This window comes from Pan troglodytes, chromosome 1, assembly GCF_028858775.2.
Source record: "Pan troglodytes isolate AG18354 chromosome 1, NHGRI_mPanTro3-v2.0_pri, whole genome shotgun sequence".
Classification (NCBI taxonomy): domain Eukaryota; kingdom Metazoa; phylum Chordata; class Mammalia; order Primates; family Hominidae; genus Pan; species Pan troglodytes.
In genome coordinates, this window is record NC_072398.2 from 127,727,808 (window position 1) to 127,754,675 (window position 26,868).

The following is a 26,868-nucleotide window of genomic DNA, read 5'->3' on the forward strand; positions in this document are numbered from 1 at the left end:
TAAGTGTACTTTAAAAGCAATAGTAAAAATAAAAAAACCTCCTTTTTAATGGTTCTGGGCAGGTAGACTCTTTGAAAGAGCCAGAAATTTGTGGCAATGAGGATAAGATTCAGTGAGTGCAACTAGAGCAGTTCAGTATCTCACAAAGTCAACCAGAGTGTAATCCCTTAGAGCAAGAATGCAAGTGAGAACTTACTCATTTCTAGTTGATTCCTCAGATTAATTGGTCATGGAACTTCTAAAAAGTTTGAAAATAGCTGTGAGAACCCCCAGATGGTTTGTGAAAAATGTCTTCCTGGCATATTAACTACTTTCAATAGAGTGGGCATTTTTCTTTTTCTCTTTCCTTTACCTTCTTTGCTTTTTTTCTTTTTAGAAAATTTGAGCATGTCAGTTTCATTCTTTTAAGTACAAGTGGTAACATTTCAGTATTTAAAAAAAGCACACCTGTGTCAGGGACAGACATTGCCCAGCAAATTCAATATGTGAAAGCTTACTGTACTAGCAGACTTATGTAATACTGTCCTTGTGGTCTATGTTAGGATGACCTATAAAGCTGCCTGCTTGTCATTGTGGTACAACTAAATTCATTTGAATGTGATCCAAGATAAATTGGTTTTATACCATTTTCTGCTCAGGATGAGTAGGGATTATAGAATTGGCACTGGATTCAGAGTCAGAAAATATTTTATTTTCTTGGCTCTGATTTTACATGTGCAATTTAAATTCTCTATGTTTCAATTTTCTCATTTATTTTTAAATGGACATGAATATACTTTTTTCTGACATACTGCCAGAGGTTAATCAAGGGTCAAATATGAAAGTTCTTTGCCAAAAAATAAAGTTCGAGGTATTATCTTTCACGTAAATCTTTCAAAAAGTGCACTTTCGCCTCTGTTTAAAAAGGTAGAAAGTGTCAGCTATTGCCTATGTCATGCTTGTGAAACAGTGGTGTGCATGCCTTAGGAGAAACTATGTGGCATGCTGTAGTGCCACAACATGAGCACAGGAATTTTCACACAGTGTCAACATCACATTAATATACAGGCGAAAGTTTTATACTTTGATAAATAATACTAATATCTTGTATTAATCATGAACACACAAATTTCTCCTGAGTTTTAACAATAACACAAAAACATTCAGTATTTTGGCAAGTGGCAAGCAGCTTCAATAATACCTTGAGAACACTGAGGCATATTTATTTATGTTCTTCTCTGCTACTCAGGATAGTTAGGCAGAACATTTTGAGAAGCCCTAGTCCTGTATCAAAGTATCAAACTCTTCTGATTCATATTTGAGCCTTCCATAATACTGGATCTAATTGTCTATTGACTCTCTTTTCCACTATACCCTATGTCTCAATTGAGGTTCTGATTGGTATATCTCCTTTAACCCATTGCAGAATGACTTTGAGGAGGTATTATGTATTTTATAAACAGTTCAGGCTGGGCATAGTGGCTCATGCCTGTAATCCCAGCACTTTGGGAGGCTGAGGTGGGTGGATCACCTGAGGTCAAGAGTTCGAGACCAGCCGGACCAATATGGTGAAACCTCGTCTCTACTAAAAATACAAAAATTAGCTGGGTGTGGTGGCACGCGCCTGTAGTCCCAGCTACTCGGGAGGCTGAGACAGGAGAATTGCTTGAACCAGAGAGGTGGAAGTTGTAGTAAGCCAAGATCACACCACTGCACTCCAGCCTGGGTGACAGAGCAAGACTCCGTCTCAAAAAAATAAATTAATAAATAAATAAACAGTTCATTCCATAATATACTAGCTTGCTTCCCTGTATTAAAGTTGATTTATCACCAGGTACCTAGAAGAGGGAAATAGGCATATTTAGTGTGTGTATGGGAGGGGAGGCAAGCACATGAAAACTGAAAGATTGAAATGACTTTAGTTGCTCTGCTCCTCTACTTTTCCACCCTTGGATCCATGGTACAAGTTTTAAGGTCTGAGCATCCTTTTCTTCATGGTGGAAGTTTTCCATATTAGATGATTATAACATGAATCTTCTTATACCATGGCTTATCTGTGAGCATTCTCACCTTCCCTATAAATTAAATTTTTTTTAAAGTTGTAAGGGTACAGATGAGTGTCAGGAAAGCTTATTAACAAGATTGATGTTCATCCATGTTGTTATATATATATATAAGTACTTCCTTAATATTGCTAAATAGTATTTAATCATATTGATATACATTAATTTACTTGTTTGCCTATTGATGGACATTTGGATTGATCCAATTATTGGACAATTATTAATAAAAACTGCAATGAATATTCATGAGAAAGTCTTTGTGGGACCATACGGTTTCATTACTCTTGGGTATGTTGCCGGAAGTCAGGGACCCCGAACAGAGGGACCGGCTGAAGCCATGGCAGAAGAACATAAATTGTGAAGATTTCATGGAAATTTATTAGTTCCCCAAATTAATACTTTTATAATTTCTTACACCTGTCTTTACTGCAATCTCTAAACATAAATTGTGAAGATTTCATGGACACTTACCACTTCCCCAATCAATACCCTTCTGATTTCCTATGCCTGTCTTTAATCTCTTAATCCTGTCATTTTTGTAAGCTGAGGATGAATGTCACCTCAGGACCCTGTGATAATTGCATTAACTGCACAAATTGTTTAAACAATATGAAATCTGGGCACCTTGAAAAAAGAACAGGATAACAGCAATGTTCAAGGAAAAAGGGAGATAACCTTAAACTCTGGCTGCCTGTGGGCCAGGCAGAACAGAGCCATATTTCTCTTCTTTCAAAAGCAAATAGGAGAAATATTGCTGAATTCTTTTTCTCAGCAAGGAACATCATTGAGAAAGAGAATGCGTCCCTAAGAGGAGGCCTCTGAAATGGCCACTTTCGGGACGGCTGTCTTTTACAATCATAGATAAGGGATGAAATACGCCCCAGTCTCCCGTAGTGCTCCCAGGCTTATTAGGATGAGGAAATTTCTGCCTAATAAATTTTAGTCAGACCGGTTGTCTGCTCTCAATCCCTGTCTCCTGATAAGATGTTATCAATGACAATGCATGCCAGAAACCTCATTAGCAATTTTAATTTTGCCCTGGTCCTGTGGTCCTGTCATCTTGCCCTGCCTCCATTTGCCTTGTGATATTTTATTACCTTGTGAAGCATGTGATCTCTTGACCCATACCCTATTTGTACACTCCCTCCCCTTTTGAAAATCACTAATAAAAACTTGCTGGTTTTACGGCTTGGGGGGCATCACGGAACCTGCCGACATGTGATGTCTCCCCTGGACACCCAGCTTTAAAATTTCTCTCTTTTGTACTCTTTCCGTTTATTTCTCAGACTGGCTGACTCTTAGGGAAAATAGAAAAGAACCTACGTGAAATATCAGGGGTGAATTTCCCCCAACAGGGTAAATAAAAGCAGAACTGATGGTCAAATTGCAAGTTTATGTATAACTTTTAAAGAAAGTTCCCAACAATTTTCCAAAGTAGGTTTTACCATTTTGCATTCTGATCACCAATGTATGAGAGTTCCAGCTGCTCCACATGTGTACCAACACTGAGTGATATCAGCCTTTTTTTTTTTTGAGACAGAGTCTTGCCCTATTGACCAGGCTGGAGTGCAATGGCACGATCTTGGCTCACTGTAACCTCCACCTCCCGGGTTCAAGTGATTCTCCAGCCTCAGCCTCCTGAGTAGCTGGGATTACAGGCATGGGCCACCACTCCTGGCTAATTTTTGTATTTTTAGTAGAGACGGGGTTTTACCACATTGGTCTCGAACTCCTGACCTCGTGATCCACCCACCTGGGCCCTCCAAAGTGCTGGGATTACAGGCATGAGCCACAGCACCCAGGCACTATCGACCTTTTTAATTCTAATTTTTTGGTCATTTTGCAGTGGTATCTTCCTGCACTTTTAGTTTGTATTTCTTTGATGATAAAATTGAGCATCTTTTAGTGTACTTATTAATCATTTATATATGCTCTTTTGTGAAGTCACTGTACACATTTTGTGTACTTTTAATGGACCTGTTTGCCTTCTTATTAGCAAGTTATAAGGTGTATGTGTATATGTTGAAAATATTAGCTCTAGATCTGTAATTTGCAGAATTATCTCAGGTCTGTATTCATAGAATATATAGTGATGTCATCTCTTTCGTTTTTGATAGTTACTATTTGCTTCTTCTCTGTTTTGTCTTGGTCAATCTGGCTAGCAGTTTATTAATTTTATCAATCTTATAAAATAACTTTTTTAAATCAATTTCCTCTGTTGATTTTCTATTTTCAATTTCAATTATTTTTACTTGTATCTTAATTGTTTCAATTCTTTTAGCAAGCTTTAGGCATATTTCATTTGGATTTTGCCAGTTTGTTCAGTTGGAAGTTTAGATTTTTTATGTGCTTCCAATTTCACCCTCTCACCTTTGAACTTTGCTGTCATATATTCTATTTTCCACATATACTATAAACACATATTCGAAGGCTCTAATTTTGCTTAGAAAGTGCAAATACCTTTTGGAGAAATTAAAAATAAAAATCAAATATATATATTTTAACTTTCATTTGTATAATTTTCATTGTCATTGCTCTTCATTTATTTACTTATATTTAAGTTTCTCTTTGGGGTACTTATTTATTTATTTATTTTGCAAAGCCCTAGAAACCATGGGGTATTTTTTTTTTCCTGACAGAATTTTTAAAAAATATGTCTCATTAGACAGACTCATCGGTCATAAGTTCTCTAAGCAGTATTTTTCTCTGGAAAAAAAAAAGTTTTTTTCTTTATTTTTAAATATATTTTTATTGATAATAGAATTCTGGGCTTATAAAGTTTTTTTAAAGCACTTTAATGTTACCAATTCATTATCTTCTGGTTGATTGTATATTATCTAACAAGAAGACTGCTGTATTTCTTCTTTTATTTTCGTTTTTATTTTTTTGAGACAGGGTCTTACTCTGTCACCCAGACTGGAGTGCAGTGGCCTGATGTCAGCTCACTGCAACCTCCACCTCCCAGGCTCAAGCGATTCTCCTGCCTCAGCCTCCCGAGTAGCTGGGATTACAGATGTGAGTCACTACCACCGGCTAATTTTTATATTTTTAGTAGAGACTGGGTTTTACCATGTTGCCCAGGCTGGTCTTGAACTCAAATGATCCGCCGGCCTCGGCCTCCAAAAGTGCTGGGATTACACGTGTGAGCTACCGTGCCTGGCTTGAACTTCATATAATTGTTCTTCTGTACATAATATGCCGTTTTCTTCTGGCTGCCTTGTTTTATTCTTTGGCTTTTGGCACTTTTAATATGTTGCACCTAGTATTTTTTTTTCTTTTCTTAATTCCTGTTCCCCAAGTTTTTGGTTTTGTGATCTAATTTATTACATAAAAAATTCAACTATTCCTTAAAATATTTTTTAAATATTTAAAAATATACTTTGCCCTTCTTCTCTTTCTAGTATCCCAATTACACATCTGTTAGACTGTTTGATATTGTCCCATCGCATTGGATTCTCTGTCATTCTCTCTCTCTCTCTCTCTCTCTCTCTCTCTCCTTTTTGTGTCTTAGTTTGGGTTATCCTTTTTGACCTATCTTGACCTTTACTAATATTTTCTTCAGCTATGTTGAGCATACTCATGGACCCATTGAAGGCATTCCTCAGCTCTGTTACTATGTTTCTATTTTTTTCTAGCATTACTATTTTATTCTTTCTTATACTTTTCATCTCTTCAAAATACCTCATCTGTTCATGAAAGATGTCCACCTTTTCCTCTAGAGCCTTTAACATCTTAGACACTGTTATTTAAAATTCACTGGTAATTCCAACATCAGGGCCTAATCTAATTCTAGTTTTGTTGATTGCTTATTGAGTTGTATCTTAACCTTCGTATGTGTTTGGCGGTGGGGGTGTTGTATGGGTATGTACGTGTGTGTGTGTGTGTCTGTGTATTTTATACACAGGCATCATGTGTTGGCATGCAGAGGCTGAGAGAAATACTATTGATGCCTGAAAAGTGACAACTATCTTTCCTGGACAGTGAATTAAGGTTATGAGTATATCTAGCTGGCAGTGAAGCTGGTTTGTTTCTTTTTTTTTTTTTTTTTTTACACCTCCAGGTTTAGGTGGGTGCTCCACTGTTACCTTGTGCTTGAGGATTGGGAGCTGAATTACAGGAGGATTTTTCTGTGTTCCTACAGTACTCCCAGCCTTAGGCTTTCTGTACATGCAGAATATGTATATGTTCTTGTCCCTCTCCCAGTGGTTTGTTCTTATTATTTTATGCTTATAAGCCTGACAACCTACCCAAAAGGGGTGAGTGTGGGGATAGAAGGTTATACTTTTGTGTTTTCTGTTGTCCTGGTTTAGTCTTAAGTAGGCTTTGTGTCCTTGATTCTTGAGGTTGTGTCTTTCTCAATGATCATGTCCTGCCCTAAGCAGTAAGGAATCTCAAATAGTCTGAGCCCAGAGGCCTTCCTACCGCCCCACAAAAGGTAGATAAAAAATCAGTTCTTTCCTCCCTAAAATGTGGAAAGATGTCATCATCTATAATTCATCTAAAATATTAAGATGTCTTCATCTGTAATATCAATGAAAGAGATCATTTGCTGCTCTTCCCTCAGTGGTTTAGGCTTGTGTATTGTAGGGAAGAGGGATCCAGGTGAAACTCTTGCTCTACAGTGTTGGCTGTTCTTCTCCCACAGATTGGCACGAGGGATACCAACACCGGAATACGTGATGAGATGTGTGAAGAGCATGGCAATGGATGCAAACTCCCTTTGTGTTTCTGGCTTTAGGCAGCTCTATACTCTCATGCTGTCCTACACTCAGCAGCAATTTGTCACAAGTTTGGCGAAATTCTTCCTACTCTTTTGAACTCCAGCCCAATTTCCTTTCTATCACTGCCCTAGGTAAGTCAAAAATTGTGTCCTGTCTTTCCCTGAAAGTGCCTGTCATCTTAGATTTAGGGCTATTTGATTGCCCTGCAACATTAATTCTCTCATAGGTTCATGGAAAGTTATGATTACATAGGTTATCTGACTTTTTCTAGGTGTGAGGGTGGTCACACACTTTTTTCAGCTTATTCTATACTAAGCAGACATGATAAGTTCAGATTCTTGTAGGGTTTAAAATGTTAACATTTTAAATAATGTGATATACTAAATTTGAGAACTTAATGAATGTAAGCATTTGATTAAATATTTCTATCAGGTTTAAATATTTGGGACAATTTAATTTGTTAACCTTCTACATCTTTTGAACTTTTTATTTTGAAATAATTATAGACTCACAGGAAGTTGAAAATACAGTAAAGAGAGTCCTGTTACTGTTCACCCAGCTTCTCTGAATGTTTATATCCTGCCCAACTGTAATATAATCTTAAAACAAGTAAATTGACATTGGGAAAATCCCATTAACTAGACTACAGAACTTATTCAGATTTTACCAATATGTGAATGTGTGTGTGTGTGTGTGTGTGTGTGTGTGTGTAGTTCTTCACAATTTTATTGTGTATATAGATTCATATAACTAATACACAGAAATGTTTCATCACTGCATAGAAGCTCTCTTGTGCTAAGCATCTTCTCATCAACTCCACCCCCACAATCACTAGCTCCTGTTAATTGCTAATCTATTTTACTTCTATGTTTTCATTTTCAAGACATTTTATTTTGTCATTTCAAGAATGCAAAAGACATAAGTAGAGTTGGAATATGTAACCTTTTGAGATTGGCTTGTATTATTGCTTTTCAGAGTCATTAAAATTTTTGCATGTATAACTTGCTTGTTTCTTTGTGTTACTGAGTAGTATTCCACTGTATCCATGTACCATAGTAACTTCAACCAGTCCCCTGTTGAAATTTTTTTTTCCAATTTTTGGTTATTATTGATAAAGCTGCTATGAACACTTATGTGAAGAAAAGTTTTCATTGCTTTGAGATAAATGTGTAGATATGCAATTATTGGGTCTTCTGAAAAGTGTATGTGGTTTTATAAAAAACTGCCAAACTATTTTCCAGAGTAGTTGTACCATTTTACACTCCCAGCAGCAATTTATAAAAGATAGAATTTCTTTGTATCCTTATTAGAATTTGATAATATCACTATGTGTAATTATAACTGTTTTACTATATACGTAGTGATATTCAATTGTTGTTTTAATTTGTATTTCCCTAATGGCTAGTGATTTTGAACATCGTTTTATGTACTTTTTGCCATCTGTATATTGTCTTTGGTGAAAAGTCTACTCGTGTCTTTTGCCACTTTCTAATTGGATAGTTAAAAGTTTTTTTTCACTAGTTAAGGAGTACTTTATATATTTTAAGTATGGTTTACAAATATTTTTTCAGGGTTTTAGCTTGTCTTTCATATTCTCTACAGAATTTTTTTGTAGAGAAAAAAACTTTAATTAGGTCAAATTTATCTATTTTATTCTTTTAGTGATTGTGTTTTGTTCACATCCAAGAACTCTGCCTAATCTCCCACCTAGAAGATTTTTTCCTTCATTGTCTAAAAGTTTTATAATATTATATCTTACAATTAAACTGTTGATTCATTTTGAGTGAATTTTTATAAAGTGGAGGTTTTATTTCAAGATGTATTTATTTTGGTGACGGATATCTAATTGCTGCTACATCACTTGTTGAAATGTACACATTTTAGCTTTAAGATTAATAATTATTTAATAATTAAAAGAATATTGCTTACAAAAATTATAAAAGGTACAAAAGGTGCTAGTGACTATCGTATTTCATGTGCAAAAGCCTTTTGGCAGTTACGAATCTACCCACACTAACATGGTGATACCATGTTAATAATTATAACAATAGTAGCATGATGAGAGTATTACGAGCACAAAATTTAATTTATTGAGGAAATACTGATAAAGAATAACAGTGTAGAAGAAAAATAGAATGTAAACAAAGCAAAGCAAATCTTTGCACAATTTTAAGGGTCATTGACATTTGGGAAGATTACTTTTCTTTATAGCACATTATATATTATATGTGTAAAATATAAACATGCTGTTAAGCAATGTTATTTTTTAAAGTTTGCCTTGTTTCTCTTGTGTTTTCCATATTCTTTTTCCAAAAAGCAGTATCTAAATCTGAAATGACTAGAGCATGCTTCTTATACTCCTTCTGTATTTACATCTTCTTTTGTCTCAAGGTAAACTTTCTCACTATTCAAGGAAGCTATAAAATATGTAGATCACTGCCACAAATTTTTTTAATTATTTTGAGATAAAATGGAACCTAGAGAACTGACATTTTATCCAGTTGAAATGAACCAATGTTAAATAACCTGGAACCCTCCAGCAAAAACCCTGAAGTTTTAGATTTTTCATCCAAAGAAATTAGACATTATCTAACCAAAGGTACAATTATAAATGTACCTAACCAAAATGACTGCATTATTGAGTGGGAGTACAGTTTTACAGCTTAAGAGAAGTTTATAAAGTTAAAATTTATGAAATAATATTTAATAATTGTTATTAAATATTTTTATTAATTATGTAATTTATTGTTATATACTTATATATAATATATAAAACAAAAAATTGATTTGTATTGTTTTTATAAAATATATTTTATTTTAAATAAAGATAACTAAAAATTGAGCCACATGAAGAGATACACCATATAATTAGACATCCAAAAATTGGGTTGTAGAAAGGGTATATAATACTTTAATTCAGATAGAATTAAGCCCTATCATATTAGCAAATAGTACAGTTGCAATGAAATAATAGTTTTGATGCAGACAGCATGTCTAATATATTGGACCATAATTATTTATTCCGAATAAATGCTTTTCTGGATTCCTAAGAAGCTGCATTCATTGTTCAAAATTATTAAATTGCAGTTTATTGTTAATTTGAAAAGTCTACATTTAGAAACCCCTTAAATTGTAATCGTTTGTGTGTTGTGTTTGTTGAAATGCTGTAAGATACTTGAAGCTATATATGTCTATTTCAGGATTGATATATATGTTATTTACAACATGTACTTTAAGCTGCTTCTCAGTGTCCCATTAATTGGAATAGGCAAGAGATATGTATAAATGAATGCCTTCATTACTTTTAAATTTTTCCTTGAAAAACTTCTAGCTCAAATATCACCAAATGACTTAGCATATTATTTATTTATGTCTTTATACTGAGAACATAGAGAAAAAAATAAAATTAATTTTACTTATCACAACCACAATACTTGTAAGCAAATAGGTAAAAGAACAAAAAATCTGAAAAGATATGTTCAGAGAAGTACAGAGTTAGGAAAAGGCGAAAATCAAGGGGTCATTGCCATGGCAACTTGTCTATAGTCTGCCTCAATAACTACAATTCTCATATGACCCTCATATTTCTTCTCTTCATATACAAGGAGAAATCTCATTCTTCTTTCTTCCACATCCTGAATTATATTTAGGTCTTACTCCTCCAGAAGAAAAAGGGAAAACCGAACCTGAATGTCCCCTAAAAGTGAAGAAATGTCCACACTTCTATGTGCAGATTGGTAAGAACTTTCTCTCATTTCCATTTACCTCCTTGGCTGGAATGAAGTGAGTGCTGGTAAAATTGCTTCCTCTTACCCCCGGCTGGTGATCGATGCAGGTGAGAGCAATTGGTATTACTAGTGATGATTGATTATTTCTCTCTGGAGTATCTGAGGGAAACCCAATAACACTTCTTTTTAGGTAAAAAGAAGATATTGGAGCTCAGAGCCCCTCTTGGTTTAATATGTGCTCTGGGGTATTTTCCGGGGACCGTCTTCAACTAGTAAGAAAAGAGGAAAAACAACTTGGCTGAGAGTTATGTACCTGCTTTGTATTATCTACCTATGCATGTAATATTGAAGATTTCATTCAATGAGTTATAGCAACTCATAGCAAAGTGGAAGCAGAAATAGTCTTTGGTTTTTAAATGAAAGTTCTCTAACTGAAACTTTTTGATACTGGAATTATCTTCCTTTCCTTTTCTATTATTCTCTTATTGAGTTACAAGGAAACAGAAAATAGAGACACCCAACCCAACAGTATGCTTTTTGTTTGTTTGCTTGTTTTTTGAGACAGAATCATACTCTGTCACCCAGGCTGGAGTGCAGTGGCCCCATCTTGCCTCACTGCAATCTCCGCCTCCTGGGTTCAAGCAATTCTCCTGCCTCAGCCTCCCAAGTAGCTGGTATTACAGGCACATGCCACTAGGCCCAGCTAATTTTTGTATTTTTAGTAGAAAAGGGGTTTCACCATGTTGGCCAGGCTGGTCTCAAACTCCTGGCCTCAAGTGATCTGCCCACCTCGGCCTCCCAAAGTGCTGGGATTATAGGCATGAGCCACCATGCCCAGCCAACAGTATGTTTTTAATGGAGTAAAGCAAGATCCAAGTTGTCCCATTCTAAGTCATTCTAGAATAAAATTTATATAGAATTTATATGGAATAAGATGTTGGCAAGGACTCTGAGATAGACGGCATTGTTATTCCGAATTGCTTACTCTTATACTTGGAGAGAGTGAATACATCACTGCCCACTGCCATGTGATGTGCAATGCTCCCTCTTAAGAGAGAGTCTTACTCCTGCTTCATTCATGCCTTATTTACAGCATGCTTTGGCCATATGAGTAGCTCTGACCAGTGAAATAGGAGTAAAAGTGATGTATAGCATTGCTCACTGGAAGCCTGTAGAGCATTCATTGCATGGTTGCAACATTGCTTTTCTTCTTTCATAAGATCAAAATAGGGCTGTTCTTTACACCTTGGTCCAGCAGTGAAGACAATATGAGGCAAAGCCACAACTGAACAGTGAAGGATGAGTAACGTGCAAGAACAAACCATTGTTGCTGTAAGGTTGTTGCCACTAAGATTGTTGGGGTTATTTATTACTGCAAAATAACTTAGAAAAACAATTAGCAAACTTAAACTCAAAAAAGAACTAAAACTCTTATATGAATAATTGTGCCTCTTAATACTCACCTTCTAAGATAAGCTTCCTCCCCACTTTTTCTCCATTTCTTTCATTTTTTTCTTCATTCATGTTTGTGTGTGTGTACACACATACATAAAAATTTGGTTATCCATAGTAAAATCAAATGTGTTTTTAATACTTTTGGAACAGATAATTTTAAAATACTGAGCATTCTTAAGCTGAAATTGAAACTTGGAAAAACCGCCACAAAGCTAACCTTAAAAATGAAAATAAAAACAACCAAAAATGTAGATGGAGTCAATTAGATCTTGGAATTGCTAGGGCAAACAAAAGAAAAGTTTTAATTTTCTGTTTCCTGAATGTTCAATTTTCTTTTCTTTTCTCTTTCTCTCCCTTGTTCAATAAAATGAGGAAAACTCTATGACTACATTTTATTTTCATCATTATTACACACATGGTAGTAAGAATAATAATGCAACTGAGAACAATTTTAGTCTACCTCTATGCCATTCATGGAAAGAAAATCAATAACCATCCCTAAATTGAAAATGTAATACTTCTCTATTAGATATGATACCAGTAGTAATATTTCTGCTTAGTCAAGGAGGGGAAAAGAACTCATTTGCTTATCTACTCTCCTATTTTCTCATCAATTCTTTCTCTTGTCAGGACTGTGCTTTCCCTGAACATGATGAAAACACAAGATTGAGTGCCATCCTATTTATTGTTGTGGTTGTCCTAATCTAAACTAAGCCTACTTTTGAAGTTTCCTGGATGCAAAGGTGGTTAAATCCCAAATGCTTATGGTTCTTAAAAAATATAAACATTCTTTCCCTCTGGGATAATAGAAAGTATAATTTTAGAATTATTCTCCTGGTATTAATTTATATGCTCTATTTTATTCTTTCCAAACTTGTGTTTATTCAGTGGGCATGCAATTTTAGAAATTAAATTAATAAATGATAATCTCACCTCATATTTATTCTAATGAAAGAAATGGAAAGTAAAGTGCTTACAAAGAGTATGTGTAACTTTTTCCAGTGCTACCTTATTAAGCTTCCTTCCCCTAACCTGCAAAAGAGGGTAGTCTTAAGTGCTTACAGTGAATTTGTAACAAGAATCTCTTTTTCCACCTCATTTTCTCTCTCTCTCTCACACACACACACACATACACACACACACATACACACCCAGACACAGAACTGGTGTCTCAGGTTTCATTACTGCTATAGACTCTTACCAAGGAAGAATAAAGCATCTTCTTTCTCCATACCTTCCCTGTTCCCTAAAAGTCAGAAATCCTCATTATATTAATATTTTTTAAAGTCGGTGTTCCCCCAAGTAAGTAATATATTCAAGAGGGAAATGAACAACATTTTTTAAAGGCAAGATTATTTCAGAGAGGTAGGCAGTGAAAGTCCTTTTTTAGTGGGAGCCGATGTGACTAGCCCAAGAGTTTGAAGTTACCTGAGATTTACAAAAGGAGCTTTGGCATTTCAGTTTGCTATGGAAACTTGTGTCCAGATGGCATACATTGCCCCAAAATGGGAGTGGATTACAAGATTGCTGTGTGCTTTTAGATGAAGGTCAGTGCAGAGAACTGGAATGGCATGAATATCTGAATTTGGTTAAACTCAGAGGAAACCAGTGCCTAAAAGGTAGTCAGCTTCACTGCTCAATTGCAGCAGGGAGAAGCTAAAGGAGCAAGGCTAAGGAGAAAATCATGATGAACTGTTTTTTAGGCGTTGTATAAACTCAGGAGTTTTCAATGTTTAATGAGAGAGTCTCAATATTGACTGAATTGAAATTATTGTCAGTATTTCGAAGCTTGGAGGATATTTGATTTAACATGGTGACTCAAAATAAAATTCCTTAGACTTGAATATTATGGGGGTAAAATTAATATCAGTTATACATGAAACAATTTGGGTACTATTATAAAACTTTATGAAATACATATTTATGAGGAAGACTAAAATACTTAGAATTGAGGGTTGTTAATTTTCAGATAACGGCTTTTACTATGTTGGAGAATTAATGAATAGTGGGAACTCCCATAAAACCCTGTGGATTTGGGGAATACCAGTGATCTGATACGAGATTTAGTGTGAATGGGGCTTATTAAATATTTTAAAAATTGGGAGCAGATATATAGTGATTGGCAGAATGCTCATTAAGGGAAGAGAAGTTAGCCTTTTTCAATAAATAACTTTGTTATTCCCAAGAGACTATTGAGAAATAAGGAACATGGAAGAAGATATTTAAGTCCCAATTCTCAGACTTCAAATTTCAAAAATGACTTAATCATCTCCATCTGAGAGATGAATACATACTAGCCAATGTCCTCAGTGTCCTTCAGGAGTGTTTTCCAAATTATTTTTGGGGCCCCTTAGTGAGTTATGAAATCAATCTGGGAAATCACCACAGGCATTTAAAAAAAATCAAATGAAAATATCTCATTGCATCACATAGAATAGGACTCTGTACTGTTTTATTTTTGTTACATATATTTTTATATACCTATATACACTTATAAATACGTAAAAATTTGTATAAAGAGTCATAATGAAAACCATTATTTCTGACAGAAATTCAGATCAAATGAGTTGGAGACCGCTGTTTTATTTTATGGAAACTTCCATATTCCTCCTAGCTTAAATATCATTTAAATATGGGCTGAAATTTTAAGACAAGGGAAAACTGCACTGACAGTGAGTGGATAAATCCCATGAACTCTGTTTTTTGAAGGGGATGAAACTTTGGGTTGATTGAGAAGTCCATTTGGAGAAGATTCACTGCTAGAAGAATGGAAGGCGTCTGGGGTCCTGAAATACAAACAATGATGAAATGGAGTTAAAGTCTTGAGTCTGAGGCTATTTGAGTCTCAAAAAGTGTTCAGTGCCATGGCTGAATGTCTCAGTAGTTTAGAATAAGCTTCTTTTCAGGTCAGTTTTTAAAGTACCATCCAGAGGGTTGGTTAAAAGTTTCTACGTTGACTCTGACGCTAGAGGCTTTGGAGACTTGGCTTTGGCCAGAGGAGCCATAGACCCAGGGAGTATGGCTCAGGCCCAGCATGAGCAGGCAAAGGGAGGGGCTGCTCTGAGTAAACTCTCCACTGTGAGCTCAGCCTGGTGGAAGCTGAACCCCTCCCTTCAACTGTTCAACTGTTTTCAACTTTAAAAACTCATTAGAGAAGAAAATGAGGGGGAAGTGGTTGTTCACTCCAGGAGAGAGGGAGTCAGGCATGAAAGAGATGATTTTAGTGACCCAATTTCAGACTCTGCCAGCTAGGGCAGATGGAGACTTAATATACCAACTGAAGACTTGATTGTTGCTTTGTGTATTCCATTAATCTATATGTGGGTGCTCCTCCACAAGATCCTTAATATCCCAATACTTTGGTATCTGGGCAATCCTTTATCCACCATTTTGCAGTAGCTTGGGCTATACACTACAGAACTGAAGACTTCTAAGGGAAGTCTGAACCTAACACAAGACTATAAAGCATACTGCTCAACTACAAAGAAGACCATTTCAGATGTAGCTGTCTAAGATTTCAAGAAAGCATAAGGGGTATTTACTTTGTGAGTAGGGAAGTTAGATATTTCATGCAGATTTTTCTTGCAGTTGTGAATGCTAAAGCCTAAAAGCAGTCATAAAAGTTTCTAGGACTGAGTCTGCGATGAATAAAAAGGCATTTAAGAGGTAACTGTCAGTCAGTCTGAAGCCTCAGGGCCTACCAGATAGACAGTAGCTATCAGAATTTCAGACTAGCATCAATGTGGCCAAGGGAGCAATAGTCAAGATGGCAACAATCTTGGAGCATAGACCAAGAACATTCCCTGCTTTTCTATTGTGACACTTGTCCAGAAATTGTATATTATCCTGTGGATCTATTGTGGCGAGGAGACTTCAAAATGAGTGACAATGAATTTCTCACCATCCAGGCAGGTGCAAGTTCAAAGAAGATTAAATTTGATATAAAACAATAATAGAATATGAAAGCTTTTATGCAGTGTTGTGATGTGATAAACACGCACACATGTAAATACATATAACCTATTCATTTAAAATTAATATATATTTATAATGCATTTAGTTCTCATTTCAAATTTATTCATACACATTAGGTTTAGTGTAGAGTCTATGTGTATGGGCTCTGGAGTCAGATGGCTACAGCATGAATCTCAGCTTATTTACTATGTGATCTCAGACAACTTGCTTACCTCTCTGAGTTTCAGTTTCTCACCCATAAAATGAAGATGATAACATAGTTGATATGTTTAAGTGATTCTTGATTGCTAAATTTCTTAGAAATTTCTCTTGAACATGGAAAGAATTTAGTAAATAATAGATCTCTTTAAAAGTTATCTTATGAAGACATAAGCTATTTTCTCTTTCGAATACATGCATTTGACATTTTAACTTATTTTCTATATTTTTTATTTTTTATTTTTATATATATAATTTACCCTCCAAACTGTACTTTTCTCTGTCACTTCATAAACTAGTCTTCACCCCGCATACCTGTATATACTTGCACGCCTTCCCCCAAATTGTATGCCCGAAGTCTGACCCAGAGTTTATTTAATATTTTCTCCTCTTCCACTCTCAATTTTGTGTTTCTTATGTGGCAGTAAAAATTTTGGACACAATTTTACTTCTAGTTTCATGACTGTCTGAGACTGAGCATCAAGTTCCACTTCATTTATGTATCACTACATTCTCCATCCCAATTCCTGATACTGGATTCAAGGCTGCTCCTTAGTCCGTGCATTCAGTCAACTAACATTGGTTTTGCTTGTTTTCTCTCTGCCAGGCAGTATGACAATCACTAGAGATTGTCACAGATAAAATAACTCCTGATATCCATTGATATAGCTGTAAATCTTGCATTTGCGTGGTATGGCTTTACTAGCCAATAAAGTTCCCCTTTTACTTAAACCAATGTCTTAGTCCATTTGGGCTTCTATAACAAAATGTCACTGACTAGGTAGATTATAAACAGCTGAAGTGTATTTCTTACAAATCTGGAGGCTGGAAAATCCAAGATTAAGGTGCCAACAGATTCAGTGTCTGGTGAGAGCCTGTTTTCTGGTTTGTATGTGACATCTTCTAGCTGTGTCCTCACTTACTGGGAGGATCAACACACCTCCCTGGGGATTACTGGTATCATTGGATCTTTGTCCTCTCCAAATCTCATGTTGAAATGTGACTCTCAATGTAGGAAGTGGGGCCTAATGAGGTGTTGGATTATGAGGGCATATTCTTCATGAATGGCTTGGTGCTGTCCCCTTGGTGATGAGTGAATTCTTACTCTATTAGTTCATGGGAGAGAAGTTGTTTAAAAGAGCCTGGCACCTCCTTTCTCTCTTGCTCTCTCATAACACCTCTGCTTCCCATTTGCCTTCCACCTGGTTGAAAGCTTCCTGAGGCCCTCACCAGAAACAGTTGCTAGCACTATGCTTCTTGTACAGTCTGCAGAACGATGAGCCAAAATAAACCTTTTTCTTTATAAATTACCCAGCATCATGTGTTCTTTGGAGCAATGCAAAACAGACTAAAACAGTCACTAATCCCATTTATGAGGGCCCCACCCTCATGACTTACCTCTCAATGGCCCCAACTCCTAACGCCATCACATTGGTGATTAAGTTTCAACATAAGAATTTAGGGGCGGATTGGGTGGGACACAAACATTAAAACCATAGTAACCAATTCGAGTTGGGTTTCTTTCACTTATAACCCTAAATGTCCTGAGTAATATGAGACCACTTCATCATATACTAAATCCTCATGTACACTAGAGTCCTGTTTTGTATGATATATTCTAATGTATTGATTTATGAATTTGTACCAGTCCTTGGACTTGAATTGCATTGTTTTATTATAGTAGCTTTACAATATATTTTAATGTGTTACTGGAAGAATCTTCACTAATCACATATTCACATTTTGGAGGGAGTACTTTACATGTTGATTTTTCCAAGTGAACTTTAGATTTATTTTGTCTTGTTTTGTTTATAAAGCATAGAAAAGGAACAAGAACTCTGAGGTGTATGTTGGTGTTTTTACTGAGAATATATTAATTTTATGTGTTAATTTTGAAGGATTGAATCTTTCCAATATTGAATTTGACAATACAAGAGAACAGTATATTTTTCATTTATTCAAATCATTTACAATACTTAAGTGAATTTTAATGTTTACTTCCATACAGTTATATTGATTTTTAGATTGATTTACTCAGAAATATAAAAATTATGTTTTATACTTACGCAAAAAATCTTTCCTTTTGTTATACTGTCTTTTATTTCTTTCTTTCCATTTTTTTTTTTTTTTTTTTTTTGAGACAGAGTCTCACTCTGTTGCAGGCTGGAGTGCAGTGGCCCGATCACTGCGACTTCCGCCTCCTGGGTTCAAGCAATTCTCCTGCCTCAGCCTCCCGAGTAGCTGAGACTATTAGCATGCCACCACACCAAGCTAATTTTTGTGTTTTTAGTATAGACAAGGTTTCCCCATGTTGGCCAAGATGGTCTTGATCTCTTGACCTTGTGATCCGCCCACCTCAGCCTCCCAAAGTACTGGGATTACAGGCGTGAGCCACCACACCTGGCACCTTTTGTTATACTTTCTAAATGGTTATTATTTGTGTAAATGCAGGATTTTGATTTTTATAATATGCTATTTTCAGGTATTCTCATTTTAATTTCAATTGTTTTTGTTTCTAAGTATTCAAACCAACACTGCAGATAAAAAAAAGTTTGCTTCTCACTTAATTTTCTTGTTTAATTACATTGATTGTGCCTTTCAAACAATTTAAAATAAAGTGGTAACAATTGTCTTACCCCTGACTTTACTAAGAATGCATGCTTCTTACACAATTAGGCATAAGATTTCTGCTTCAAAAAATTATATATGGATGTTTAACTTTTAAAATGCCTTCTTTGTATTATATGATCTTTATTTGACCTAATTTTATATGATTTTAATTGATTCCAAACCTTTCTTTTTCAGCCTATCTAGAATAAATCCCTTTTGGCTTTGCTATGCTCTTTTAACCTTTATTTATAATCTTTGCATTGAAAATAATGAGTAAGAATCACATGCAGTCTCATGCTGGATGCTTTTGAAACTTTTTTCCCCACTATCTGTAGAATAATTTAAATTCCAGAAAGATAACAGTTTTTTCAAATAAATATACTTTTTGAGGATACCAGCAAGAGCTTGTCGCCATTCTTTTAGAAAAAATCTATCTACATTACACAGAAACCCTAAGAACCCAACCAATTTCCTAGAGTATAGCTGAAATATGAACATTTGTAAGAGTAATGAACTATTTGTTTAGGATTTAATTTGGTTAAAACATGACTTCTAATCTCAAAGTAATTGACATGGTTGTTAACAATTAGCTGCTTTGTATGCAGAAAAACCTTTTCTTCTATTTAAGTCAGTTTTTTCACTTAAATTGCTTAATTCTCTAAAATTTCCTCCAACACTTTCTCAAAAATGTGGATACTAAATGCACAGCACTAGTCAAAAAGAAGGTCATGCTGAAAGAATGGTAGAGGATAAGACATAATGGTACAGTAGCCTTGCGTATGACACTGTGATGCACTGATCATCAGCCGTATCTATGCCTGAATCTGCCAGCCTGTCAAGTGTATTTTTATTGCAACTTGAATATTTTCCTGCACACCATTTTCAAGAAAGTGTTTTATGAAGTGTAGGAGATTAAAATATATATTTTTTCCTATATTACCATTGACCGAAACCTTTGTACTGAGAAATAAGTATATTCTCAGAAATTTAGGTATTGAAAACCAAGAGGTTTTCTATCAAGAAAATGTTTCTATTACAAAAACCTTGAAATATTTTCTATTCTTGCAAAGTCCTATATGTAATCTTAAAATCTTTTAAAAGTTCACCTTCCAAAACAAGTTTTGAAATATTTGTTGCTAGAGTTTCACCTTTCCTAGATAATTATCATGTCTACTACTACCACAGATGAATTTTGGAGCACTTATTATTAAGATAAACTTGATAAGACAATTTTTACTTGTTCATGTATTAAAATTGAGCAATTTGCAAATATACTGGTTGTGTCCTCCAAGTTTTTATAACCGGAAAAAATTCAACTTCATATTTAAATATTATAAGAAATACTTAAATGCGAGTAATAGAAGGCCAATGACCGTAATAGAATCTTTACTTCTGAGGTAGTTTTAGTCATAAGTAACAGATGCCAAGAACAAAATGGACCTTACTGAGATAATATTGATGCCTAATGGGTTCAGAGATCTTAGGAAGGATTGACACCAGGACAGCTCCAGAAAACTTACCAGCAGAGACACTGGGACTTCTTTTTGGAGCCAGAACTTTAATGTGACCCATCTCAAAATAATTCTGTCTCTTTCCATTAAAAACTTTAAGTTCCTGGATAAATAATCTGGACTAGAAATATCAATTTTCCACTGTTGCTTTGATATTTGATGGCCACTGTGAGAAGGTCATCAGATGCAAGTGTGGTCACCCTGGACCTATTCTTATATATCAATGACAATAAGTACAGTAAAGGGCATTTTAAGCTACACTGATTTTTTTCAGAGCTATCATATTGCAATTCTAATCTTTCTGGAATTATTCACTATGTTCATTGTTCCCAGGAATGAGCAAAATAATTTTTACCATTTATATTTAATTGTGAATTATGTAATTCTATCCTAGTCATGGGTGTTTCAAGACAAATATCCTACTTGGGAATTCCTTATATCTTAAGCAGATGAATTAGAAGAATGGAGAATTGGCTGCTGTTTTTTTTAATATGAAAATACCTACAAATAGTAGAATTAATAACTATGTTAAAAATGAATTTTTAAAGTCTGCATCTAAAATATTAAAATGCTATTTTTTGAAGCTATGTGCAAAGTTTCAGTTTGTAGGATTGCATGCTGAAACTGCATCATCACCATCAACCGAAACCTTTATTTCTAGGAGTTAAAGAGTGTATGTTTCTTTATATTCATAATGTACTTTATATTAATTAGCAAGAAAGGCTTAATGACTTGATAATGGTTATGTAATCTGACATACCTTACATAGGTATCTACATACAGACCTCTTGGAGGAGTCAGACAAACAAGATCTTGAATCTTTACTGATCTCAGTTGAAAGTGAGTTTCTATTTTGTGTGGCAAATATTTAAGAGAGAGAACACAGGAGCAATTTGTTGCTGCATAATTATGTTAAACTTTAAATTTGACTAGTGTATTTTAATGATAAATTTCTAATAAAATTAAATTACTTTATAGAATTTCAGATTTATTTTTACATTGCAGAAGTTCATTCTATGATGGTTATATTTTAACTTTGAAACATTGACTCTGATTGAGTGTTGATTTTAATTCTTGGGCATTTGACAGTTCACCAAAAAGTCTTCCCAGTATATCTCTGTTATAGATAAAATTCTCTATAAATAGTGGTTGTAACAAGGGAACATGGTGCCTTGCATGCTTTTTGGAAAATAGCCATCTTTTATTAGGAGAAGTTTTCCCTTGACTCAGGAGCAGCTTCAGGATATGCATATATAGAGTAAAGAGGAAAGGAGAGGCTATATTATCTATTCATTAATTCTGGCAATTTGGGATGCTTGAGGTATATATTAAATTTGCTTCTTATTTTTTTGGATTACAGTAGACCTTTGGAATCTACATTCAACATTTGATACTGTGTGTGACTCATGATGAACACGCTGAAGATACATGATGTTCAGTAATTTTTACTGGGGATAATACCTACAATATACATAAGATGGTGTTATTAAAGTACATTTAAAATTACACAAGACATTTTAAAATTACATAAGTGTATATAAGGAGTTTAACACAAATTTCAATTACCTTGGCTTAAGATGATTTAGCTGTTTCGTAAGTTAACAAAGACCTACCATTTGCTTCCTATTTAGTCTATGGCTGAATTTGGCATTTTTGAAAATCTTTTGATAGCCTCTGAGAACTTACTATTATTTGTACTCATTTACTTCCTAATGAAAGCTATTAACAAGATTTATTTTAGGAAGTTTATCTCAGACAGGTTTATGTCCTTATGGAGCTTTCAATCTTAATTTCAAAGACGAAAAGGAAAGTTGTGTGTGAAACAGCACAGAGTACTTTACAGCTTGTTGCAAGAGCTACAGGGAGCAGCATGGACAGTGGAAACTCAAAGTTCTTCAAAATTTACTTTTTCTTTTGCTCCCTGAAAATTGTAATCAGTTCCTCTTTTCCTACTTAACATGAAAAATAAGTCCAATGGAATAGTCTGTTGATTAATAAAGTTCTATCATTTCTTCTTCATGAAATGACTAATTTAACAAATTAAATCCTTCATTTATTAAGGTTTGTTTATTACTTATTTTTCCTCTATTCCTTTCTCTGAGCTACAAATCACAGAGATTTATATTTACTTAAAATTTTCTTAGCACTAACAATTTGCCTATTTAATGATCATTTATGGCCCATCTGTTGTATTACTTGGGATATTTTAAATTGAATTGATAGAACTTTATATTCAATTAAGTAGAAATACCAATTCCAGAGAAGGACTCACTATCTTTATTTAGACTATGATTTGGCTTTGTGTCCTCACCCAAATCTCATCTCAAATTGTAATCTCCACCTGTCAGGGGAGGGATCAGGTTGGAGATGATTGGATCATGAGGGTGGTTTCCCCCATGCTGTTCTCAGGATATTGAGTAACTCAGGATAGCTGATGGTTTTAAAGTGTGGCACTTCCTCGTGCTTGCACTTCTCTCTCCTGCCACCATGTGAAGAAGGGCCTTACTTTCCCTTTGCCTTCCACCATGATTGTAAGTTTTTTGAAGCCTCCCCAGCCATGTGGAACTATGAGTCAATTAAACCTCTTTCTTTTATAAATTACTCAGTCTTGGGTATTTATTTATTTATAACAGTGTGAAAATGGACTAATATAGACCATGTGCATAATGCTTAACAAATTATTGCCAGAAGAATTTGGCATGTACCATGATGAGTCTAGACTGGACTGTTTGCCCAGAGAAGAGGTGCTGGAGGGAGAAGTTGAAGATATGTGTATATAAGACAAAGGAGAAAACTAACCAAGTCTGAGATGTAGTTTCCTTAAGAATAAAACTTTATATTTTATAATTTTTTTTTTTACTGTTCTTGGAAGATAATCTGGTTCAAAACTGATGCTCAATAAATCATTGTTGAATAAATGAATGAATGGGCAATACTGCTTCCTAACATAGTACATTACTCTTCTGAGTAACTCTGCTAGTTTCTAGCACTGCAATGATTGTCTGTCCTTAGGTCAACAGTATAATAAAACATTATTAAATATTGTGACTCAGATTTGCATAATACTAATTACTATAAAATGAATGAATCCATAATTCTTCAGTGTATGGTGGTTTTTCTAACTGCATTGGAAATCCTTTGAGAAAAAAGATAATAGTGTCCACTTTTTTTGGTGTTCCAATATAGCAAGTAAATGCTCGCCTTGTTAAATTGTGTTTGAGTGAAGAGAGGCTGAAAAATGAGAGTTACTAACCAAATAGAGGATTAATTTGGTAGAATCAGCTGTAGTCTTGGTACAGCTATATTTTTGTAGAATCTGATATATTTAGTCCTGATAGTTAAATTAGCTACTTAATTATATTTGTTTACTTTGTGAGTTATGTCTTCTGTAAAGTCTGAAGGCAAGAGAGTGAATTATTTTAACATACTTCCAAAAATTACATAACACTTAAATAAAACTTCTATTTCATAGGTGATTCATTTATTTGTGATTAAATGTTTAGAAGATTGCAGCATGTAATTTAAAGATAAGGAATTCAAACTTTTTAATCCACATTTGTGTTCTTTGAGAATGAACAACTGTAGACTGTGAGACATGAGTTCCTTTTTCTATAGCTTTCTATACTTTGAATGAGTATTCAAATAATATCTGATTTCTATTTGTGATATAACCATGAATTAATTACACACATGGAGATTCTGTTTTGAATGAATTTTTTTATTCAATATTTTTGTGCCTCTGTAAGGTTTCTTTTTCTATTAATACTTTAATATTCTACTTTTTGGAATATATTACAGTAGTGAAATAAGAAATTTATTATTGCTAATTAATGGTCATATTACATGATGCAGAGATATAATTTTAAATGCTTATTTTTATTTAAACTATGGAGTGCTTTGATTAAACATATTTTTCTAATATTATAAATATTTGATCGTTGAAAAAATTGGAAACCATGTTTATAAATGGAAATTAGAATCTTTGGGCGGGAGGTCTTTGGCAAGGCAACTGCTTTACACAAACAACTGAATCTGTGGGAGGGGACCACACGAAGCCTGCATCCCCTTTTGAACCCTCAGTAGCATCCTCCAGGGAAAGTCACTGTGTGAAGATTGTTTAAATGGCAGCAGTAGGGTGCATAGTAACACTGCTCCTCAAAGGAAGCATCACCTTATCTGACCCAGTCTTGGAGTTAGTCAGGCGCCTGCTTCAGCCAGTTGACGATAATGTCTCTAACCATTTCCATTTTTTAGCATTCAGGAGCCATCCGAGGACATCTTTTGTTTGTATAATAGATCTACACAGGATACATTTTGTCAAAACTTAGGATGAACGTGATCTTTTGCTGGACTTTAGCTTCTAACAATATATAACTCTACGTATTTCTCAAGTTGTATGATGGCATTGATTAAGCATCTAACAATGATATCAAACAACATGCTCTTACCTACCTGAGCCATTTGGTAGAATAAAAGTTAACATCTTTTGGATTTGCAATAAGTATTTGAAGGGTTGCCCTTTTCATTTAACATTTTCTGAGACATTAAGTGTATGGTTTTCTTCCCCTATAATGAGCTTCTTAATTTAAAGAAGTATAAAGTTATGTTTGTGAAAAAAGGTATTATGCAGCTTGAAACGTAGGCAGCAGTTACCTTGTTCAGTTTGTGGGAAATGATCCTCTTGGCAAAGCACTTCACATGCAAAGAGCTGTGAAGAACACATGGTTGGTTTGATTAGTACAGCATGTTCAGTTATGATTCTGTCTATCATGGTCTTGATTAATACAATATGTTCAGTTATGATTCTGTCTATCTCTTCACTGAAAGATCAGTGGTTAAGCATATGCTGTTAGCTGCCAGAGTCAACACTCATATTTTTCTTTCCATTCTGTGAGAAGAACTTTAAATGTTATTATTCGTAAAGGCCTTTACTGCAGCCCATTGGTCTGGACTAAGAACACACATTATTCCATGTCATATTAAGAATTCCAACCTAGAAAGGTCAACTTTTAGGTTTATCACAGTGTTTATGGAGGTACTGATTATTTACTTACAACTGCAGAGTATTTGAGATATTTTTTAAATTTATAAATTAGAATGAAATATTGCTACAGTAATTAGCAATGTAGCATCATTATAATTTATCTACTATAGCACATTTTTTTCATTATTTGTCACTCCTACTTCTATATATATGAGCAAACCAATGTTTGTTAAAAAAACAATTAAGTATAAGTTGATAAATGGTGGTATTCATTTCCCACTTTTTTTTTTTTTTTTTTTTTTTTGAGACGGAGTTTTACTCTTGTTGCCCAGGCTACAGTGCAATGGCGCAATCTCGGCTCAGTGCAACCTCCACCTCCTGGATTCAAGCAACTCTCCTGTCTCAGCCTCCAGAGTAGCTGGGATTAAAGAAGTCTGCCACCATGCCTGGCTAATTTTTTGTATTTTTAGTACAGATGGGGTTTCACCATGTTGGCCAGGCTGGTCTTGAACTCCTGACCTCAGGTAATCCACCCGCCTAGGCCTCCAAAAGTGCTGGGTTTACTGGTGTAAGCCACCGTGCCCAGCCCATTTCTCACTTTTTTTTTTTCTGTTTTGTTTCAAAACATTTGTTTGTGTCATACTGAAAGCAGCTTTCTAGACAATCAACATTTTAAAAAGAAAAGAAAATGAAATAACTGATTATTAATTATGAAGTTCCTACAATGTCTTATCTAGACTTACAAAAAAAGTAATACGGAAGGAAACTGATAATATAAGGCACAGTATAATTTGGAAACACTTGCTTTTTAATTTTGTGAGACAAAAGTATTGTATCTTTCATTTCTTTTTATCCAATAACGAATGAATTTTAAAAGGATAGAGACCCAGGGTAGAGTAATACGCTGTCATAGTATTCAGTGCTAGCCAATCTAGAAAGTCTGAGGGACACAAGACTTCCCCTTTTGCGATATCAATTGCAAGGTCAGGAGTTTTGAAAAACCATCTAGTTTGATAATTCACTGAAAATACCCACAGAACTCATGGCTACATTTATTACAGAGAAAAGATACAGAAAATTAGCCAAAGGAAGAGATGGTCAAGACAGAGTCTGGGGGAGATCCAAATGTGGAGCTTCTGTTTATTCTCTTCCCATGAAGTCATGAATGGTGTTATCTCCTCCTTGCCACGGAGTGTAACAATATATACAAAGTATTGCCAGTCAGGGAAGCTCACCTGAACCTAATCACCATGGAAATAACAAAAAGAACAAGAGAAGACAAATGAAAAATAAGGACTGTGATATCGAGACCATTGGGCTATAAAATCCTATCTTTATGTTTTTAATGGTATCATTTAAATATATAAGAGAAATGTGCAATACTATATTATTGGCCAAAAGAATATCTCACACTCAAAAGGAATTAGCATTAGGAAACCTAAGTTGAAGAATGCTTTATCAAAATGTATTAGAGTTAGGAAACCTGAGCTCTTGTTCCAGTCTTATAAGAATATCTATGTAATTATAAGATGTAATTTATGATATATATTATATATAAGATATCCATGCAATTTGTAAGAATATCTATGTAAATTATAACATTTTCTATGTATTCAAGCTACTCTGAACCCCAGTGATTTTAGG

General features: G+C 34.6%; 1 non-coding gene across 2 annotated transcripts in view; it reads left to right on the top strand.

The window, feature by feature from the left end:
- LOC104001770 (uncharacterized) overlaps positions 1 to 22,841 on the top strand; it is a 109,480-nt gene extending 86,639 nt beyond the window's left edge. The window contains exons 5-8 of one of the 2 annotated variants that reach the window (XR_001707992.4): positions 6,688 to 6,894; positions 10,414 to 10,500; positions 21,010 to 21,080; positions 21,601 to 22,841. This is a non-coding gene — a transcript (uncharacterized LOC104001770). The remainder of the gene's footprint in view (positions 1 to 6,687; positions 6,895 to 10,413; positions 10,501 to 21,009; positions 21,081 to 21,600) is intronic. The other variant, XR_010152974.1, reaches the window with a different exon arrangement.
- The last annotated feature ends 4,027 nt before the right edge of the window (positions 22,842 to 26,868 follow it).